Here is a 9,630-nt window from a genome sequence, read left to right as displayed (position 1 = left end):
GCGCGCCATGTGGGACACTCCTCCGGTGGCCGGGGAGCGGCCAGGGATCGAACTGGCACTGCAGAGGCTGCGGGCAGCTTCGGAACCCAGCGCTCAACCGCTGCGCCACCGGGGAGGCCCATATCTAATAAATTCTTTGTCTAGCTATTATTGAGATTTTATTTCAGCAAACAAAGGTTATTGAGTGATGGCATAGAAAGGTCACTGTAGTGTTGTCATATAGGGCTGCTGGCTATAGGAACTGGGTGAAAGAATTCATCAGAGATAGAATGGAGAACAGAAAAGGCAGATTTATTGAAATTTCCTGCAAGAGAGTAGGGGAGATTTCCTGCAAGAGAGCATGACTGGAGAAGTCTGCATGGGAAGAAGGATTTGGAGTTCCCTTTTATAACCTGTTTTCATGGCATTTACATCATCAGAGAGGTTGGTCTCTGATGATTGCTATCTTCTGGGACAAAGTATTGGGGGGCCTTCAGCACAGGAGTCCTTCCTGGTTCTTTTTTGCCATTTCCAATTCCTCAGAATTATTTTGTTCACTCAGGGCCCTTGACCAGGGTCCCATGGCAACTCTGCTGGTTTCCCTTTCTTGTCATTTTCTGTTTCCCACGGGTGTTCGGTTGAGCAAAGATTAGAGACTAAGTTTTAACTCTAATAAAAGATATTTCAAGTTACTCAATGCCATGGAAAGAAGTTTGTAGTTTCCATAGTTTCTGTAGACATGAGGAGCATAAGCTGCACACACTGTCACATGCAGAAGCCCCAGTATAAGTCACGAGACAGGAGCGATACGAAAGTCTAGATGAGAGCTTTTAGTGGTATATTGGCAAGGCAGGGTAGGAAAAATGCCTTATGAGTTGTTAGCTGTAGTAATTCCTTCAGAATTTGGTGACTTTTCCTATTTTCTTGTGCCGGGTCCTAGTGATTTTAGGGCAAGGGACTACTGACTTTGTGTGTGAGATAAGATAGCCAGTGGAGGTGTGGATTCAGGACTGATTGTTTTGCACTGACATGCCTTTTTACAGAAAAATGTTATTGTCCTAAGAATTAGCTAGTGCCGGGAGTGGCACAATGTCTCCACAGCCAGCAAGCCCTCCCTGCCACCGCCATATTGCAAGCTATTATAAACACAGAAAATAAAGACCATAATTAACACGGTATGATTGCCATTTAGTATTTTCCCAAACATTTATAAAGATCATGTGACTTCCCTATTTAAGTAATATGAACATAAACCTATTATTGTGAGAATGAAAGGTACCCCAAGACCATCAAATGTGCTTGCTCTGAAGAGGTTTGTCTTTCTGCCACATAAAGACAAAGCATGCTCTTAGTGTGTATGAACTTTAAGAGATTAGTGTGAATACAAAGGAAGACAAGGCACATAGTTTCCTAATGAAACACCCAGAACTACACTTAGGGGTAAATTCCCCTACAGGCTTGGCCCATAGCAGAGCTTCTGAGGCTCAAAAGCTTGCCATAAGTCTAAAACAGCTTCTGGCTGGGAACCATAGGAAAGGGGCAGACTGGGTTAGGCCAGTCTGAGACTAAAGGAATAAAATAAAGTACAAATCAAGATTAAGGCTGCCATTATCAGCCTTCCCACACATCTCCCACCACATATCTATAAATTGTTGTCAAAAGGAATAGAAGAAAAAGCAAAGAAATGGAAATTATTCCTTGTTCATGGATAGAAAGAATCAACATTGTCAAAGTGTCTATCCTAGACAAATAAATGCACATATTCAAGTAAATCCAACAAAAAAAACTCAATGGCATGTTTTAAAATATAGAACTGATATTAATGAAATTCTTTTTTTTTTTTTTTAAACTTTCCAGGACACTTCATTTACCCTGGATGCCCTAGAGGCACTCAATGGTATCACCACAGGCTCCAGAGTGGTCTCTTTCCTGAGTCCATCAGCAACACATTAGTTTTCTCCCTGGTGTTTAACAAGAAGGTCACCAGGGGCCTCCCTGGTGGCTCAGGGGTTGGGGACAGCATTGTCAAGCTATCTCCAGCCACTGCAGCATGAGTTCGATCCCCAGCATGCCAGGGAGCTACCCACATGGCGCAGCAGACCTCCTCTGTCTCACCTGCTGCTCCTCCTAGGTGTATTTCAATAGATCTGCCTGTTCTGCTCCCCACTCTCGCTGGTGAATCCTCTCACCCCCACATATCTGGTCTATACCCCAGTTCTTGTATGCATAAATAAATCTTTAAAAAATAGAAATGACCAGGTAAATTTCCATTTTGATAACAGTGATTAACAGATGCCCTTGCATCAGCTGTAAGGGTTAATGATTTAAAGGTGAGCCTAGTCAAACAAATACATCTCTCATTCACACTTTAGGCAGGGAACAAGAGTAAATATGTACTTGGAGCAGAGGGGGACTTTTCCACAAGGAGCATATTTAACATCATGGGGGAGCAGTGGGCGAGCCAGGAGAGGTCTGCTGTGCCATGTGGGCGGCCTCCTGGCTGGGGATCAAACTCATGCTGCAGTGGCTGTGGACAACTTAATAGGTTGCGTCTTAACCCCTTGCACCACCAGGGAGGCCTGTTGCAGATATTTTGGAATCAGCACTAGGGCAGCCCTTTGAGTGGATTCGTGTGTGTGTGTGTGTGTGTGTGTGTGTGTCAGGAGGAACTCCATGGATATTGAAAATATTAACCTATTGGTCACCTGGCCTCTTTCTTAATTTGTTATTTGCATTTTGCTGGCATGTCTGGCATCTTTGGAGACAATTTTTTTTAATTCTTATATATTCCAACATGTTTTTCTTCTCTTTATATCTTCTGGGTTCTCTTTCTAAGTCAAAATTATATTTTTTTTTGTGATTACTTTGTTTTTATTTTTATTTATTTATTTATTTTTTTAAATAATAAATTTTATTTTTATATTCCCCCATACAATTGCAAACGCCCCATTCTGACCCCAATCCTTCCCCTCCCGCCCCCCACCCCCCAAAAAGTGTCTCTGGTTCATAGTTTTCTGTTGATTTTGATTTTCACTTTCTTATACTCATTTTCCTGGTCCTTTATTTAAGTTCTCTAGATTCCTGCTATGAGTGAGACCATCCGGTATTTTTCTTTTTCTTTTTGGCTTATTTCGCTGAGCATGATCCCTTCCGGCGCCATCCATGTTGCTGCAAATTGCATGTGTTTATCTTTTTTGAATGCTGAGTAATATTCCATGGTATATATGTACCACATCTTCTTGATCCAGTCATCTATTTTTGGGCATTTGGGTTGTTTCCAAAGCTTAGCTATTGTAAACAGTGCTGCTATAACCATAGGGGTGCAGGTGCTCTTTGGAATTGATGTTTCTGTGTCCTTTGGGTAAATACCTAGGAGTGGAATTGCTGGATCATATGGAAGCTCTATGTTTAGTAGGTCCAGAAATCTCCACACAGCTTTCCACAGTGGTTGGACCAGTTTGCACTCCCACCAACAGTGCAGAAGAGTTCCTTTTTCTCCACACCCTCGCCAACATTTGTTGTTGCTAGTTTTTTTAATATGTGCCATTCTCACTGGTGTGAGATGGTATCTCATGGTAGTTTTGATTTGCATTTCCCTGATGACAAGTGATGTTGAACATTTTTTCATATGCCTGTTGGCCATTTGCATTTCCTCTTCAGAGAAGTTTCTTTTTAGCTCTTCTGCCCATTTTTTGACTGATTATTTTCTTTGTTGTTGCTGAGTCTCATCAGCTCTTTGCAGATTTTTGTGATCAGTCCTTTATCATTAGTGTTGTGTGCAAAAATGTTCTCCCAGTTGGTGGGGTTTCTCTTTGTTTTTGTTATTGTCTCTTTTGCTGTGCAGAAGCTCTTTAATTTGATGTAGTCCCAGCTGTTTATCTTTGTCTTCACTATCACTGCTTTGGGTGATGTGTCTGTAAAGATGTCTTTGATGTGCAAATCCCGTAGTGTTTTGCCTATATTTCCTTCTATGTATTTTATGGTTTCAGGTCTTATGTCTAGTTCTTTAATCCATTTTGAGTTAATTTTTGTGTATGGTGTGAGGTAGTGGTCAAGCTTCATTCTTTTGCATGTAGCGACCCAGTTTTCCCAGCACCATTTATTGAACAAACTTTCTTTGCTCCAATGCAATGAAATTCTTTTTTTTAAGATTTATTTATTTATGCATACAAGAGCTAGGGTATAGGCCAGAGATACAGGGCATGAAAGGATTCACCAGAGACAGAATGGGGAACAGAACAGGCAGATATACTGAAGTACACTGCTGAGGGGAGCAGTGGGCGAGTCAGGAGAGGTCTACCTTGCCATGTGGGTTGCTCTCTGGCTGCCTGGGCATCGAACTCATGCTGCAGAGGCTGTGAACATCTTCATAGTGCGGTGCTTAACCCCTTATGCCATCAGGGAAGCCCTTAATGAAATTCTTAGGGGACACAAAAACCTGGAAAGACAAACTCTCCTGATTAAAAGGGAAACAATGGAGATACCACATTTGTGGACTCCAAACTATCCCATAAAGACATAATAATTAAAATAACATAGTACTGGAACAAAAGAGATACATAGACCACTGAAATAGAACTGAATGCCTGAAGTAAAACCATACGTTTATGAACAACTAACCTACATGCAATAAAGGAGTGAAGTATATACACTGAAATAAAGAATATCTCTTCAAAAAATGGTAATGGGAAAACTGGACTGCCACATGCAAAAAATGAAAATAGATCACTGTCTCACACCATACCCGAAAATCAACTCAAAATGGATGAAAAACAATCGTGTAAGATCTGAAACCAAAAAATACATAAAAGAAAGAAACAGAGGGAAAACACTCCATGACATACATTTCAGAAATATCCTTGATGACACATTTCAAGCAGCAAGGAAAAAAAAAGGGTAATATAAGAAACTGGGACTCCATCAAACTAAAAGCCTTTAGAGCACAAAAAATAGTAACCAAAATGAAAAAAACATCCTACTGATTGGGATAAAACATTTGCACATCATACATCTGATGAGGGTTTGATATTGTAGATCTACAAATATATAACTAAATAACCCAATCATAAAATGGGCAGAAGAGCTAAGTAGACATTCCTCCAAAGAAGACATGCAGATGACCAATAGACATATGAAAATATCTTCATCATCACTTATTATCAAAAGCACAATGAGATACCACATCTGACACCTGTGAAAATGGCCATAATAAAAACACCCAAATCATCAAGTGGTGGTGGATGTGGGGAACGAGGATCCTCCTTAAGTTGGTGGAATGCAGATTGGTCCAGACCCTATGTTCAACTTTGTTGAAGTTCCTCAAAACACTAGTAAAGATGTGTCATATGACCCAGCAATTCCAATCCTAAGAATCTACCCAAAGAACATATAAACTAATTCAACAGGAATGTACACTCCTATGTTTATGGATGACCATTTACAATAACCAAGATATGGAAACATTCTCAAGGTCCCAAAACAGAATAATGCTAAGATATGCATGTACTTAGTGATTAAAAAAGACAAAATCATGACATTTGTGACAATGTAGCTATAGCTGGAAGAGATTACAAAACATGAAATAAGTCAGAAGGAGAAAGATAAATACAGGATGATTTCACTAATATGTAGAAAATAGAGAGACCAAAAAATCTTGAAAGCTGACCATAGATCTGGGGAATTCAGGATGGTGAGGGAGAGGAAGGGGTGAAAACAGGAGGGGAAGAGCACATTGAACTATGAGGGAGGCTCCCAGAAGGGGGATGTGGTGTGGGTGGAGCAGAGGGGAGAGCATGCTTGGTGGTCAGTATGCTGAAATAGCATGCAGTTGTTGAGGTATAAACTTATCCCCCTAAGACCTAAGTGTGGTGTAAGTCAACTTCACTCGATAAATATATCAAAGTAAATAAATATGGGAAAAAGACTTTTTTACAGTGTGTGGCATTAAGATGAAAAAGTAATTCATTCTTTAAATGTATGTCCACCACTTACTTTATGTCTTTGGATTAAACTTCTGTATTCTTTTAATTGTATGGCATCTCATAAGTTCTTTCTTTTTGTTTCTAGCCTTTCAACTTTCTCTCAATATTTCCTTTCAAATATGAGATTATATGTGTCTGTACTGTACATATATCTGTGTATATTTATACAAATAAAATGATGTGCACATGAAAACACATATACATAGAAAATACTTTAAATATTTAATATCGTTTTCAGAAAAATATGTCCACAAATTTTTTTTTCTATCTTGCAACAATCATCTAAAATGGTATTTCCTAACTCACCTCTTCAGAAATAAGGAAATTGATGTTCTGGGAGAACACATTTTGCAACGTTCCCCAAAATGCCACTAAATTTTATTGAACACTTTCTTTATTTAGATCAAATGGAAACATACAACAAGTGCTGAAGGTTTGTATGGCTTTTTCTATTCATCAAAAAGTACATTGCAATAAGTACAAATTATATTCAAATTATATTATGTCAGTGTTTACTCTAATAAATTACTTAAAAGGAAAAAGATTTTTTTTAAATAATAAATTTTATTTTTCTATTCCCCATACAATTGCAGCCCCCCATTTTGACCCCAATCCCTCCCCTCCCGCCCCCGCCCCCCTAAAAGTGTCTCTGGTTCATAGTTTTTTGTTGATTTTGATTTTCACTTTCTTATAGTTATTCATTTTCCTGGTCCCTTATTTAAGTTTTCTAGATTCCTGCTATGAGTGAGACCATCCGGTATTATGAGTATGATGCATGGACAGGTGACTGATTCAACACGAACATAGGTGAGAGCTATCACTTGTATTTGAGAGCAAAGGGAAACATCAGGTGTGAAATAGGAATCACAGAAATAAATTAAAGAAATTGACATTTGGACTACTTTTTTCCCTGCAAAAATAGATGAGAGTAGATACATAAATATCTACTGAACTGAGTATATATTTCTGGGAGAGACCCTCTGGCACAGGCATCTTCTGGATGAGCCTTAGAAGCACAATGTAGAGACTCAAGATACCTGTGGAGCTGTGCAGAACCCTGGCAGTGCAGAGCAGCTCATCACACACTCTTCCTGGTGCTCAAGACTTGATACTAAACTCACATACATGTAGGATGGCCTGTCAGAAGTAGTTAACTGATACTACAGTCAAAGTGAATAGAAGTGAAGAAAGTTATGATCATCTACATGAGATTGTGTTTTGTTTGGCATTTGTTATTACACTTATTTCAGATAACTGTATTTAAAAATTCTATGCAGTTAATTTCCAGGTAACTAGGAGAGGTGTGTTATTTTTAGTAGGAAAACTAGTGTTCCTGAATCCTAGACTAGAAAAGAATTTAAGTGCTGTCATGGTCATCCTTTCATCATAAAAATGATAGAATCCCATATATAATGGAGATTTGTAAAGTATAATAACATAATAGAATTAACTCACTATCCTTTTCCTTATGAACAAAAGGAGAAGGGGAGTAGTATCCTTTAGAGCTAAGAAAGCAGTCCTAGATTTAGCATCATTAGAAGGTTTCAAGCAGATACATGACAACAACTGAATAACATTTTTTTTCATTTCCCATCGCTATTAACCCCCTTATACCCTCCATATTTGAAGATGTAGATGTACCACATGAAACACAAATATTTCGCATTGTAATCTAATATGTGATTTAAGTTTTTTCCCATTATATTGAAGATGAACTGTCATTCTAAGGCCATGTTATGTCAAATATTTATTAAAATAAGTCTTGGTGAAGACTCAAATGTGTGATAATCATGTTGACTTGGACTAATGGGGGCTTTGCATGTACTTAGATGAAGGAGAATAGGATCTTAAGGAGGGGAATGAAACCTAATGTGTAGGGAGCCCACTGTATGTTAGCATCTTTGTTGTCAGGAGGGTGGTTAATGTAGTGAGCACAAAAGGATGACACACACAAAACTGAAATGTTTTGTTATCATACTTCCTTCTGTTATCTCTGTTATAAAATTATATAAGCATCCTTGGTCATCACTTGTAGTTATTTGCCTTAGGAGAAGCAGAACTTGACGTTCAACTACAACAAAGTACTGGTAGGATATGTGACATTTGCAAAAAATTATTGTAAAAAAACTACACTTTGCCATTTTAAGTGAATTGTAATAGCTGCATTTTTCTGATTTAAGTTTGTAATAATTTTGATAAAGTTGGAAAACCATAGAGGGAAAAGCTGTTAGAGATCAGAAAGAACAAAAAGTTCAATAAAATGAGTTACATAATTGAATAGAAATTGAGGTACCAGAGGAAATTCCACAATAAAAGAGTGAAATAAAACAGTAAGTTCTACTTCTTAGTTTAATCAATTAAACTTAATTTCTATTAGTCTCTATTTTCTAAAATTATGGTGCTTCTTCCACCCTAGGACAATTGCCTTTTTGTAGTTTTCTTTACAATGCATGTTGTCAAAGCCGCCTTTATGTCTTTGTTCCGCAGACTGTAGATGAAGGGGTTCAGCATGGGTGTGACCACAGTGTACATCACAGATACTATTGTACTTGAGCATGAGCTTTGGGAAGCATCAGAGCTAAGGTACACTCCTAGGAGTGTAAAATAAAATAAGGAGACAACTGAGAGGTGAGATGCACAGGTCGAAAATGCTTTATACTTGCCCCGAGCTGATGATATTCTACGTACGGAGGAAATTATCTTAGAGTAAGAGTAAAGGATACCAAAAAGGGACCAACCACCCAGTAAGATAGATCCAAAATACATCACCAGGTTATTGAGAAAGGTGTCAGAACAGGCCAGTTTGACAACCTGATTGAGTTCACAGAAAAAGTGTGGGATTTCCACATTTGTACAGAAGGACAGCCGTAACAACATTAAACTTTGTGTTAAGGAATACAGAACACTGATGATTCAGGAGACCAGAACCAGCAGCCCACACAGCCGGGGATTCATGATGACTGTGTAGTGCAGGGGATGGCAGATGGCCACAAAGCGGTCATAGGCCATCACGGTTAAGAGGAAGACATCTAATGCTGCGAACAATATGAAAAAATACACCTGGGTGATGCAACCTTCATAGGTTATGGCTTTGCTCTGTGTCTGGATGTTCACCAGCATCTTTGGGATGGTGGTGGAGGTGAAACAGATGTCAGCAAAAGACAGGTTAGAGAGGAAGAAGTACATGGGCATCTGGAGGTGAGCTTCTGAACTGACGGCCAGGATGATGAGCAGGTTTCCACACACAGTGATCAGATACATGGTGAGGAAAATCCCTAATATGAGGGGCTGGAGTTCTGCTGCCTCTGAAAATCTCAGGAGAAGAAATTCTGAACCTCGTGTATCATTAATTGGTTTCATGTAGTGAAGGTGACTTACAGGAAAAAGGGAAATAACAAGATTTATTTTTATGAACTTTTGTTATTAACCTACTTGAAATGCCTACATTGATATTTTGTATGAAGTCAATTATAATATTCTGTGTATGATTTCATTTAGGGGGTTCTCAGTGATAGCTCTGATATAGAATTTTAGTCCTAATCAAATTTTTTCCTGGATTATTGTTATACCATTTTACCAATATATTTTTTTTTATTTCAGGAATGTAAATTGAATGCTGACTGTGCTTTAGATACTCTCTAGGCAAGGAATTTAGGGTAGTAGAGAAAGA

At 38.6% G+C, this 9,630-nt stretch overlaps 1 pseudogene across 1 annotated transcript; it reads right to left on the bottom strand.

Moving 5' to 3' along the window:
* Positions 1-8,372: 8,372 nt before the first annotated feature.
* On the bottom strand, positions 8,373-9,320 carry LOC311182519 (olfactory receptor-like protein OLF4; annotated as a pseudogene). The gene has a single exon. The product of its transcript is annotated as an olfactory receptor-like protein OLF4 (transcript).
* Between the last annotated feature and the right edge of the window lie 310 nt (positions 9,321-9,630).

This window comes from Talpa europaea (genome assembly GCF_964194135.1).
Source record: "Talpa europaea genome assembly, chromosome: 12".
NCBI lineage: Eukaryota > Metazoa > Chordata > Mammalia > Eulipotyphla > Talpidae > Talpa > Talpa europaea.
The sequence above is the reverse complement of the archived record's forward strand: the minus strand, read 5'-3'. Positions and strand labels throughout refer to the sequence as shown.